The 10099-nt window shown below is 36.6% G+C and overlaps 1 protein-coding gene across 2 annotated transcripts in view; it reads right to left on the bottom strand.

The window, feature by feature from the left end:
• The window catches only part of LOC311287787 (uncharacterized protein), a 449286-nt gene that overhangs the window by 266573 nt on the left and 172614 nt on the right, over positions 1 to 10099 (bottom strand). The gene's annotated exons all lie outside the window — the stretch shown is intronic.

The raw sequence follows: 10099 nt of genomic DNA, 5'->3' as shown, positions 1-10099 counted from the left end.
AAGATTTCTTGGCTCCTCTTTTCTTTAAAATGTTCTGTTTAGTCTTTGAGCGACTCAAAGGTTTTTCTCCAGGTTTGACATGATGTTCCTCCTCCACTTCACTCAGTTCTTCACTCTCCTCGCTCTCTTCCATCGGGTCTGATATGACAGAAAAACTATTATTGTAAAATTTTGGAAATAATCAAAATAGTTCAAAGAGAGAAATATGGAGTGAATGAAGATTAAAATTATCTCAGATGTAACAACAACTGCAATAAACTATTACAATAATTTCTATATTTTTATTAATTAATTATACATCCCTGAAACTTTCCCTGAATGAGCTACACTGATCTTCCAGTTATATTTTTAAAACATTATAGGCACAAATCCCATGTTTCTGTAGTGAGAACTATTAAATATGTTTGATCAATGACACAATTATCTAACATGATATGAACATTAAAATACACAATACTGACATATTTTAACACCAACTTTTAGACATTTAATTATGTTAAAAACTACAAAAATGTTTTAATTAAGGGCCGTTCACACTGAACTTCTCCTTCCGTTGACTTTACATGCATGTGAAAGTGGGACACAAAAAACACAAGATCAAGTGAATTTCACTGCGAGAAAGAACATACATGTTTGCAGTAAAGCAGAATAGATTGTAAATTTGTATTATATTTTGAAATGATGATTATGTGTTATACATGTTCGTAAAAATACACACACACATAAAAAAAACCTTCCTTTACTGACCATTTGTTCAAAAATAAACTTGTGCAGCCATTTCACAGTTTAACTGTTTATCTAAAAGTGATAATGTGCTTGAATGTTTCTAACATGAATGTTCTTCAGCATCATGAAAATGATCTCCGGCTAGTTTGACAACTATACCTTATTGGGTTAGAGATACCATTTGCGCCACAAACGTGATATAATAACACACAATGTTTTCGTTTAGCGAGATATTTTAAAATTAAATTTTTACCTGTAAGTCGCCATTGTTGTTTTTACCCATTGCATTCTGGGCCGTGACGTAGACTGGTCTCCCAGCGCCGCTATAAACACAAGACGCGTAAACACTAACGTTATCAAGCTAAAGTATTACCTCAATTAGCGAGCGAAATGTCAGCCGTTCACCCTTTGCAGTTCGAGCCTGAACGTGTCGTAAATACGGAGGAAGGTTCACATGATGATAATCATCTCGTAGCCGTAGGTGAGGAGGAGAAGGAGGAGAGAGTAGGGCACACGCATTGGTGTGGCAGTGGCAATTGTTTACCAATTCTTACTGAAAGGTAGTGTGTTTGCTGTAAGGAACTCCACTTCATATCAGCAGCAGTCCAGGGTAAGGTAGCTAGGGTAGCTATTAGGGGTGGAACGGTACATGTATTCGTTTTGAACCGAAACGGTATGGGCGTCACGGTTCGGTGCATGAATATACACGTATAAAAATAAATAAAACTTGCATGCAAATTAATGTAATGCAATGCGGAACTACTGTTAGATACGCGGGTTCTTTAGGGCTATAATAAACAGGCTGCGATGTCAAGATTGCAGTGCTGGGATATGTCGTGTGTGCGAGAGAGAGAGGCGCGGGCGCGATCGAACAGTGGAAACATAAAAACATACTCCGTCATTTTGTTCATACAGGACATCATTCAAACTGCAAAGTGTTTGCTTATATTTGTTTACACTCGCAATAAAACACAACATTGTGCTTTTGACAAACTGTAAACTCTTGTCAAACTGTAACCTACAACTGTCATCCAACCAAAATCTCTCTCTCTCTCACACACACCGTTTGTGTGCAAAAAAGCAAAAAATATTTATCCGACCCATTTAAAAACAAGGTGTCATTTTAGCTTTCTAGGTGGGTTCGACGATGAACTGTAGAAGAGTGTGTCGAACTGCCCGCGAACGCTCGCCTCTGATGTGTTCTTTTTAGTTTAGCGCTCAAGACCGTCGTGCGTCATCAACACAGGGTTCTTGCAGGTTTCAGTAAGTCAAATTTAAGACCTTTATAAGACATTTTAAGAAAGATTGAAATTTAAGACCTACACGACGCATTACCAAATAAATATTCAAATCAAAGAATTAATTTTATTTCAATGAATTCAGTAATTGAAAAAGCATTAATTTAATTTACATATAAATCACATTAGTAACCTTCCACACCCAACAACGCGTGTCAGAGAAAAGAACAGAATCAGATATAATTTTTTTATAGAAAATTGTACTTTGCATATTATACTGTAAAAAACACATAATTAGTTGATCATAGTTGATCATAACTAGAGATGAAATGGCATGAACATTTAATTTCATGATTATAGTGACAAAAATTATCACGGTTATCACAGAATCCTGTTCAAAAAGTAGTAATACTACACAATGAAATCAATTCACCAAGTTTTATGTCGAAAACCAGCAAATAACAAATAAATTTAGCATCAATATGCACTTTTTGTTTACATAAACATTAAAATAATACCATTAAAAATGAACATTTTTAAAATGTCTTGCATACTAACATGTACAAGTTAAAATAAAGGTTTGACAAAAAAGGTTTTATAAAAAGATAAACCTCACATATTTCAGACTTTAAATTATTTTTTTAAATAAAAAGATAAATTACTGACATTTACAGTACAATGCACTTTAGCTTATCTTTTATTATTAATAGTAAAATTCGCTCCGATTTTCCCGTGGCGTCTGTCGTTGCTTTGCAACCAAGCCCTGCGCTCTCCACAATGGCAAAGAAGTTTAGTAGCTAATGGATTTCCACCACCGAAAAACGCTTGCTGTAGCTTTGCTTCAAGATTTATTTACGGGGAAGAGAAAAACACCCATACTTTTTTGCTACTTTGTAATAACTTTCTGCGGCCAGTGTTTCTGGAAATAAACGAGGGTAAACCCTTTTTAAGACCTGACTAAATGAAATTTAAGACCGCGGATGAAAATCTGGCCGTTTTTTAGACTTTTTAAGACTCCGCGGGAACCCTGTCAACAATCGACGGCCCGTAGTACGTTAGTACGTTACGTTAGGTAGTGATCACGCTTTTTTTATTTTTCTTAATCATGAAAGCGTTTCAGGTATTTTTAACCACGCGCTTTACTTAGGAGGGGTATTGACATCATATCTAGACATCAATTTTGCAAACTAGCCGGAGATCCTTTGAATGAATGAAGAATAAACACCAACCTCTTTGTTCTTCAGGATCTTCAGTGTGTTTCATTCTGCAGGGTTCTGGATCACTCATGTTCTCACTGTCCTCTTTAATAAACTCAGTCTATGCAGATTTCAGCTCTTCCTGATGCTCGTCTTCACTTGAAGCTGATGGGAATTTACAGCATTTATTGGAGAATTACTGTGGGAGGGGCTTCACTGATGATGTGATTGCTGTGGGAGGAGCTTCACTGATGATGAATTACAGTGTTAGGAGTTGATCTGCCAAAATCAAACATAGAGCCCTGCATTTCAGCCCGAGCCCGACGGGCCCCGACTTTTTTACGCCCCTAGGGCCGGGCTTCGGGCCAATTTTCACGTCATAGTTCACATGCGGGCCGGGCCTCGGGCCTTTTTTGGGTTATCCTTCTTTTTATATTTTTAGACATTAATTAAAAAAATATGAGAAATTGACGTCGACGATAGAAGAACAAACATAGAAAGACATTTAATAACCTCATAACTTTCATAATCTTATAATTACACTGACATATGATTGACATGACAGTCTCACGCACGCAAGCACGCGCACACACAGAAGGTTTCCCGTCAGCGCAACCAACAAATCACCTCACGTGCAAATAATTGAGAATATTAAGAGAAAAATCGCAGAGTGATAGAAGAGAGGACTGGGTTAAAATCTTCCACTGTGGATGCTATTCTTTTTCTCCACGATGCTCTGTAAGAGACTGTTCTAACTTTTCGTTTGATTGGACTTTATTTTCGTTTAACTGTTGGAAACTACTGGAAAAAAGAATGACCATGTTCTGTGGTGCATCTTTGAGGTAAGATAACCTGCAAGTTTGTTTTTTATTTTTTTTTATTTAATTTGCTCTATTGCTCATTTCGTTCGCGAGCGCTGTTGCGAGCAGCCTGAGCCTGCCTCAGTATTTAAAAAAAAAATACTCACTGTGGTTTAATAAATAAACATTAAACTAACTGTCTGTGATATGCTTGAAGTGTTTTATATCTATGGATTTTATTGTAGCCAAGTAAAGTATTAGCGTTGATTTGAGAGGCTAAATTGATCAAACATGTTTTACTCGCTGTTGGCTCGGCTGCTTTAGTCGTAATTTTTAGCGCAATTTTCCACCGGACAAAATTGCGATTGTTAACTCATGATTTCTGTTCTGTCTGTGCGCACCAATCTTGCACTTCTATCTACTCCTCAACCAGACCCCCTAGAGACTTCGGGTTTTCGGCATTATGTTAAGGAAGGTCTAATCTCGGGAACGCACAAAAAAAAATCCAGGAAAAGATTTACTATCTCTTAGTGTTGTGATCCCATGACGTCAGAAAATTGCGCTAAAACACTCACTGAGTTTTTATTACTTTTTTTTTTAAATGCTCCAAACATTTGTCTAAATTAACTTAATAAAGAAATGAAAAGAAAAGAAACCTAACTAACAAAACGGACATATTTTAATGGCTGCAAATAGGGCAGGCTGCCGCTGTAAAAAAGAAACAAAAAAAAACAAAAAAACAACCGGGCTCGGGTCGGACTCGGGCTGATAATTCTGATGAGCTGTCGGACACGGGTCGGGCTAGGGCCTGAGCGTCTCGGGCCAGGGCCGGGCTCGGGCCTAGATTTGAGGCCCGTGCAGGGCTCTAATCAAACATATATAAGTTACTGATTTGGTTTAATTAAATTCTTCCAAATATAAATAATGGTAAGAAAAACAGTTGAAAGCATAAACAGAAATAAACATAGGCTACTGTTAGATTGAGCGCTGAGGGAGAAAAGGTATCTCTCAAGTTTATTAGCATCTTTGTCTCAGAAGATATAGCAAAAATATTAGGGGAGTTACAGTGAGTTAACCAATAAGATAGTGTATACCTTACATCATATATTAATATGATACATTGAATAACAAGGCCATATGGTCAGTTTCTGACTAGGCTATCCTACCACATGTACATTTGTAGCCTGGAGGACCCTTATACTGTCTTCATAATAGAGAGAATAGGAGACAGTGCCTTCTTACAGAACACAGAAATTCTAATAAGAAGTTATACGCTTTTGCTGAGACTACCATACTAGAATTTCTTAAAGCTACAGGCAACAAATTACCCTCAGTCTGCTGACACCAATGAAATGAGCTTTAAGTGTCAATTTACAGGAGATCTGAAGACATCAGCATAATAAATGAGGTGAAAACAGGAACTATTGTCATGAAATAAAGAGTGTTTTCAGCAGATCTGTTAATATTGATGAGCCTCAGACTATCAACACTCATTCAACAAGCCATTCAGGATCATCAGCAGATCATCTCACTTTATTCTGAGTGTTTGCTGTTAGAAACACATTATTTGAGTCAGGATACATGATAAAAGCCTGTAAAACTGCTCTAGTGAAAGATATCTCACAGTGTAACATAAATCATCAATAATAAAACAAAATAATTAAATAACCTCTCTTTATGAACCTCTTCAGGCAAATAACAACACCATAATATGTGAATCTAAATATAGTTTGACTTTATAACTATTAATTGCAATAAAGTAATTCCATCATTAACATGTTAGCCTAAATATTCGTTTGTACAGAAACTGACAATGGTCATAAAACTAAAAAAATAAAAGAAAGAAAATGTAACGTTTCCTGTGACAAACTTAATTCATATTTATCTATATTACCATGATTTGATATTTCCCACGTTCATTACTCATACAGGGGCAATATAAAGTGTCTACATCAATTTTAATGAGTAAATGTAATCTGCCAAAGATAAATGTCGACAAAGAAATAAAGGTAGCCTAAACATGAAAATGGCAACAGAAACACTTGAGATCGATTCCTATCAATTCCCCTCACAGATCTCAACTCTTGACTTGACATTCAGTAACAGTTCTCACACAAACATCGAGACAATCACACAAACGAACACAAAATCGCTCAGGTCTGAATGAACTCCACATATTCTCCTCATGCTCGCTGCTGCTGCACTAAATGTTTATTTCAGTAGGAAGACGCCAGAAAAGACGCACAAGTATCGCTGTGATCGATGAAAACAATACAGAAATGAGTCTGTCGCTTAATCAAACTCTATAAAGTGTGTGTAATGGTTGTATATGAAATACCGTGAGCTGCTCTCCTCTCCTCTCCTCAGAAGACTCGACGCTGAAACTCTCAATGAGGGAATTGAAACATAGCAGGGAAGAAACATACACAGTAAAAGAAAGGTCAGCGAAGCTCCTCCCACAGCAATTCCCCATGCTGTAAATTCCCATCAGCTACAAGTGAAGACGAGCATCAGGAAGAGCTGAAATCTGCAAAGACTGAGTTTATTAAAGAGGACAGTGAGATTAATAATAATAATAATTATTATTATTATATATATTTTTTTTATTATTTTTTTTTTTGTGTGTGTGATGGGCCAGTGAAGATTATTGCAGTGCAAGTAACAATCTGAACCAGAATTAACCTGTAGAAAAGCTCATTTGTGTTGAGCCCTGCAAATATCAAGACCTGCTTCTTTTGTTATAAAATAAAGTTTTGTTACAGGGAAAAAATAACACAAAGTTAAAACTAGGAGTTTCGCCTGGCCCACCCTACATCTCAAAGCTGGAGCCGAGGCTGGTGTTGTTTAAAGTTCATAGTGATTGTTCTTACTTCATGAAGCCTCATGGTGTGAATGAACTTCAAACTGACTAGAACAAACTCTTTGAAATGTATATATGATACTGGATATGAAACTGTTAATAATGTAGACAGACAGCAATCTCATTAAATTTCAGTCATGTGAGCAGTGAAATATAATTTATTGGGCATTTAAAACCTATTGAGAAAATTAAAACATGGAAAGCTCAAAAAGAAATCATATCAGGATACTTCATGACTTTAAGAAGTCAAATTATTCCTGATAATCAGTAGAAAATAAGAAAATGGACAATAACAATGAGAAGATGTTGATAAAATTAGTAAAGAGTTTAACCAATCATTACATGAAGAAAATACAAACATTAAGTGAAAGCGAATGTGACAGATCTCTCTCTTTACCGACTTACAAGAGCCAAAGCATCTCAAGAGAAGTAGAGAAGAAAAGTGAATCCAGTTTCAAAGATACATGAAAGTATACCTTGTCATATCTTTCTGGTGAAAAACAACGAAGAACGAGTTAAAAATGAATATCAGATTAATTTCTCTCTCAAAAGTGTTATGGTCTCTTCTTCAGATCCCTGAAATTCAAATGAGTTTTCCAGTGTGAATTTTCTGGCACTCTTTCAGTTCATCTTCTGTAGTAAAGGACTTCAGCACTGAAACACACACCGCCGTGTCTTTTCTGCTGTAATATTACTAATGAATCTTCTCCTTTGTGTGAATTTTCAGGTGTTTCTTCAGGACTGACGGCCAATGAAACTGTTTACCGCACTGATCAGTTAAATGGTCTTTCTTCAGAATGAGAAGAAGTGATTTCAGAGCGAAATCCTGAGCCGCTTCTTCCCAGTGTGAACTCTCATGTGAATCTTCAGACTTGATTTACATGTGAAGCATTTTTTACACTGAGGGCAGGAGACAGATTTATTGCCTTCTGTTTTTTCCCATCATGCAGCGAACCATTGCACAAGTGTCCATGGGTTTTGCCTGATCTCTGATCAGTTTTAAACATTTGTAGATGTTTTAATTAGACATTTGCATAATTAAAAGGAATAATAGTTAATAGTCTCATATTGGCCAGTTTAGCTGAGTATTAAAAACACACATGTTATACAGATCCTTAATATTTATGATATTAAATGATATGTTGATTGCATTTAATCATTTAATCGAATGCAATGGTTTGTAAAAGGTGTTTTTATGCATGTTTGGCCTCAGCTTTTGTTGTATTTACACTATTCTGACCAGCGTGTGGCGTTTTAAACGTTTCAAAACAGTGAATAATTAAAGCTTGGTTTTTCCCATCATTCAAATCTTGGGTTATTTTTTCTACCCAAACCCTGGGTGGAGCCTTTTGGGTAAATCTTTTGGGTTATTTTTCAGTGTTTGGGAAGTTTTTGTGTTACTCAACTCCTGGGTCATACGTAACAACCCATAGTTTGGGTAGTTTTTGTGTAATCTACCCAAATAATAAATTCCTATAGTAATTGGAAAAAGTTTTTGGGGCAGACCTGACCTGTTGAAAAGATATGGTATTCATCCATCCTGGGATGGTGCTGCTCTTCTCTCTAGTAATATGGCACATATATGGGATCAAATTCCCGCCAAATATATAGCGGTCACGTATCAAAAAATAATAAGCGTCAATAAAAAATATATATATAATGCAAAAAAATGAAAAATCAATGCAAAGTTAACCAGAATCTCAAACAACGCGGTCACGGAAATAAAAAATAATAAGCGTGAATCAAACATTTAAACAAGTTTAAAATTATATTGCTCAAAACTGAAACATGAATTCAAAATGATCTGAATCGCACACAAAATCATGTTTTCTGCTCTTATTTTCATTTTTTGTATGCCTGTGCTCTTTTCTCCTTTGCTCTTGTTTCCACATTCTGCGCTTGCATTTCCAAAAGTTGCCGTTAGAGTTTCATGTAAATCAGGGGCGGGTCTTAGAATCACCATTGGTCCACTAGTTCTAGATTGACAGCTCATCCTCTAGCCAATCAATCGAAGAGGGAAGTTGACGTCACTCCAATGCGACTCATGAATGCTGTGGCTAATTCGTACAGGTGTGAAGATGGATCATCAGCGTCAGCTGGCAAATGCCGGCCAATCTCAGGTAATTGAACATGAATATATTGTTAGTGGGTTAAATCGCTGTGCAATAGAAAGCATCCTGACCAACTGTGCTACAGTGTGGTATGGGAGCTGTTCTGTTGCAGAGCGCAAGGCACTGCAGCGGGTGGTGAAAACCGCCCAGCGCATCACTGGGACTCCACTACCTGCCATCGAGCACATCCAGAGGAAACGCTGTCTGCATCGAGCTCGCAGCATCCTTAAGGACTCCTCTCACCCAGCCCACAGACTGTTTTCTCTCCTGCCCTCCGGCAGGCGTTTCAGGTGCCTCCGGACCAGGACCAGCAGACTAAAGAACAGTTTTTTCCCCAGAGCTGTCTCTTTATTAAACTCTAACCCTCATTGATCCCACTCCCCTCATATACTGATTGACTCTCCTCTCCCTCCTCACACCTGCCTCCATTTGTTATTTGCAATACTATAATGTTCATTTGCACTGCTGACTGTTATTACAGTAACAACTGTTTACATATGCATCTTGCACTACTACCTTGACTGGAATATGCTCATTTGCACTGCCGACTGTTTATTCACAGTACCGACTGTTATATATACATTGCAATATCGTACCTTAACTGTAATATGCAATTACTTTCCACTGCACTCACTCGGATAGCTTCTGTCCAAACTTTATTTGCACTACTTTAAATCCATTGTTATACTGCTCATTAGCCTAACTTATACATATATCTATTTGTAAAATTCTGTTTATAGTAATAGCCATCTGTATATTATGCTCACATTCTGTTTATAGTAACAGCCATCTGTATATATATTCATAGTACATATCTATCTGTAAAATTCTGTTTATAGTAACAGCCATCTGTATATTATATTCAGTACATATCTATCTGTAAACATTCTGTTTATAGTAATAGCCATCTGTATATTATTATATTCAGTACATATCTAGCTGTAAATTCTGTTCATAGTAATAGTTATCTGTATATTATATTCATAGGACAATCTATCTGTAAATTTTTGTTTATAATAGTATTCAACTCTATATTTATTCAGTACATATCCATGTTCTGCACTTATGGAACCACTGTATATCCTGCACTTGCTGCTATTGCACTTCTGGTTAGACCTAAACTGCATTTCGTTGCCTTGTACCTGTACTTGTGTAATGACAATAAAGT

Source organism: Rutilus rutilus (assembly GCF_951802725.1).
Source record: "Rutilus rutilus genome assembly, chromosome: 1".
Taxonomy (NCBI): Eukaryota; Metazoa; Chordata; class Actinopteri; order Cypriniformes; family Leuciscidae; genus Rutilus; species Rutilus rutilus.
The sequence above is the reverse complement of the archived record's forward strand: the minus strand, read 5'-3'. Positions and strand labels throughout refer to the sequence as shown.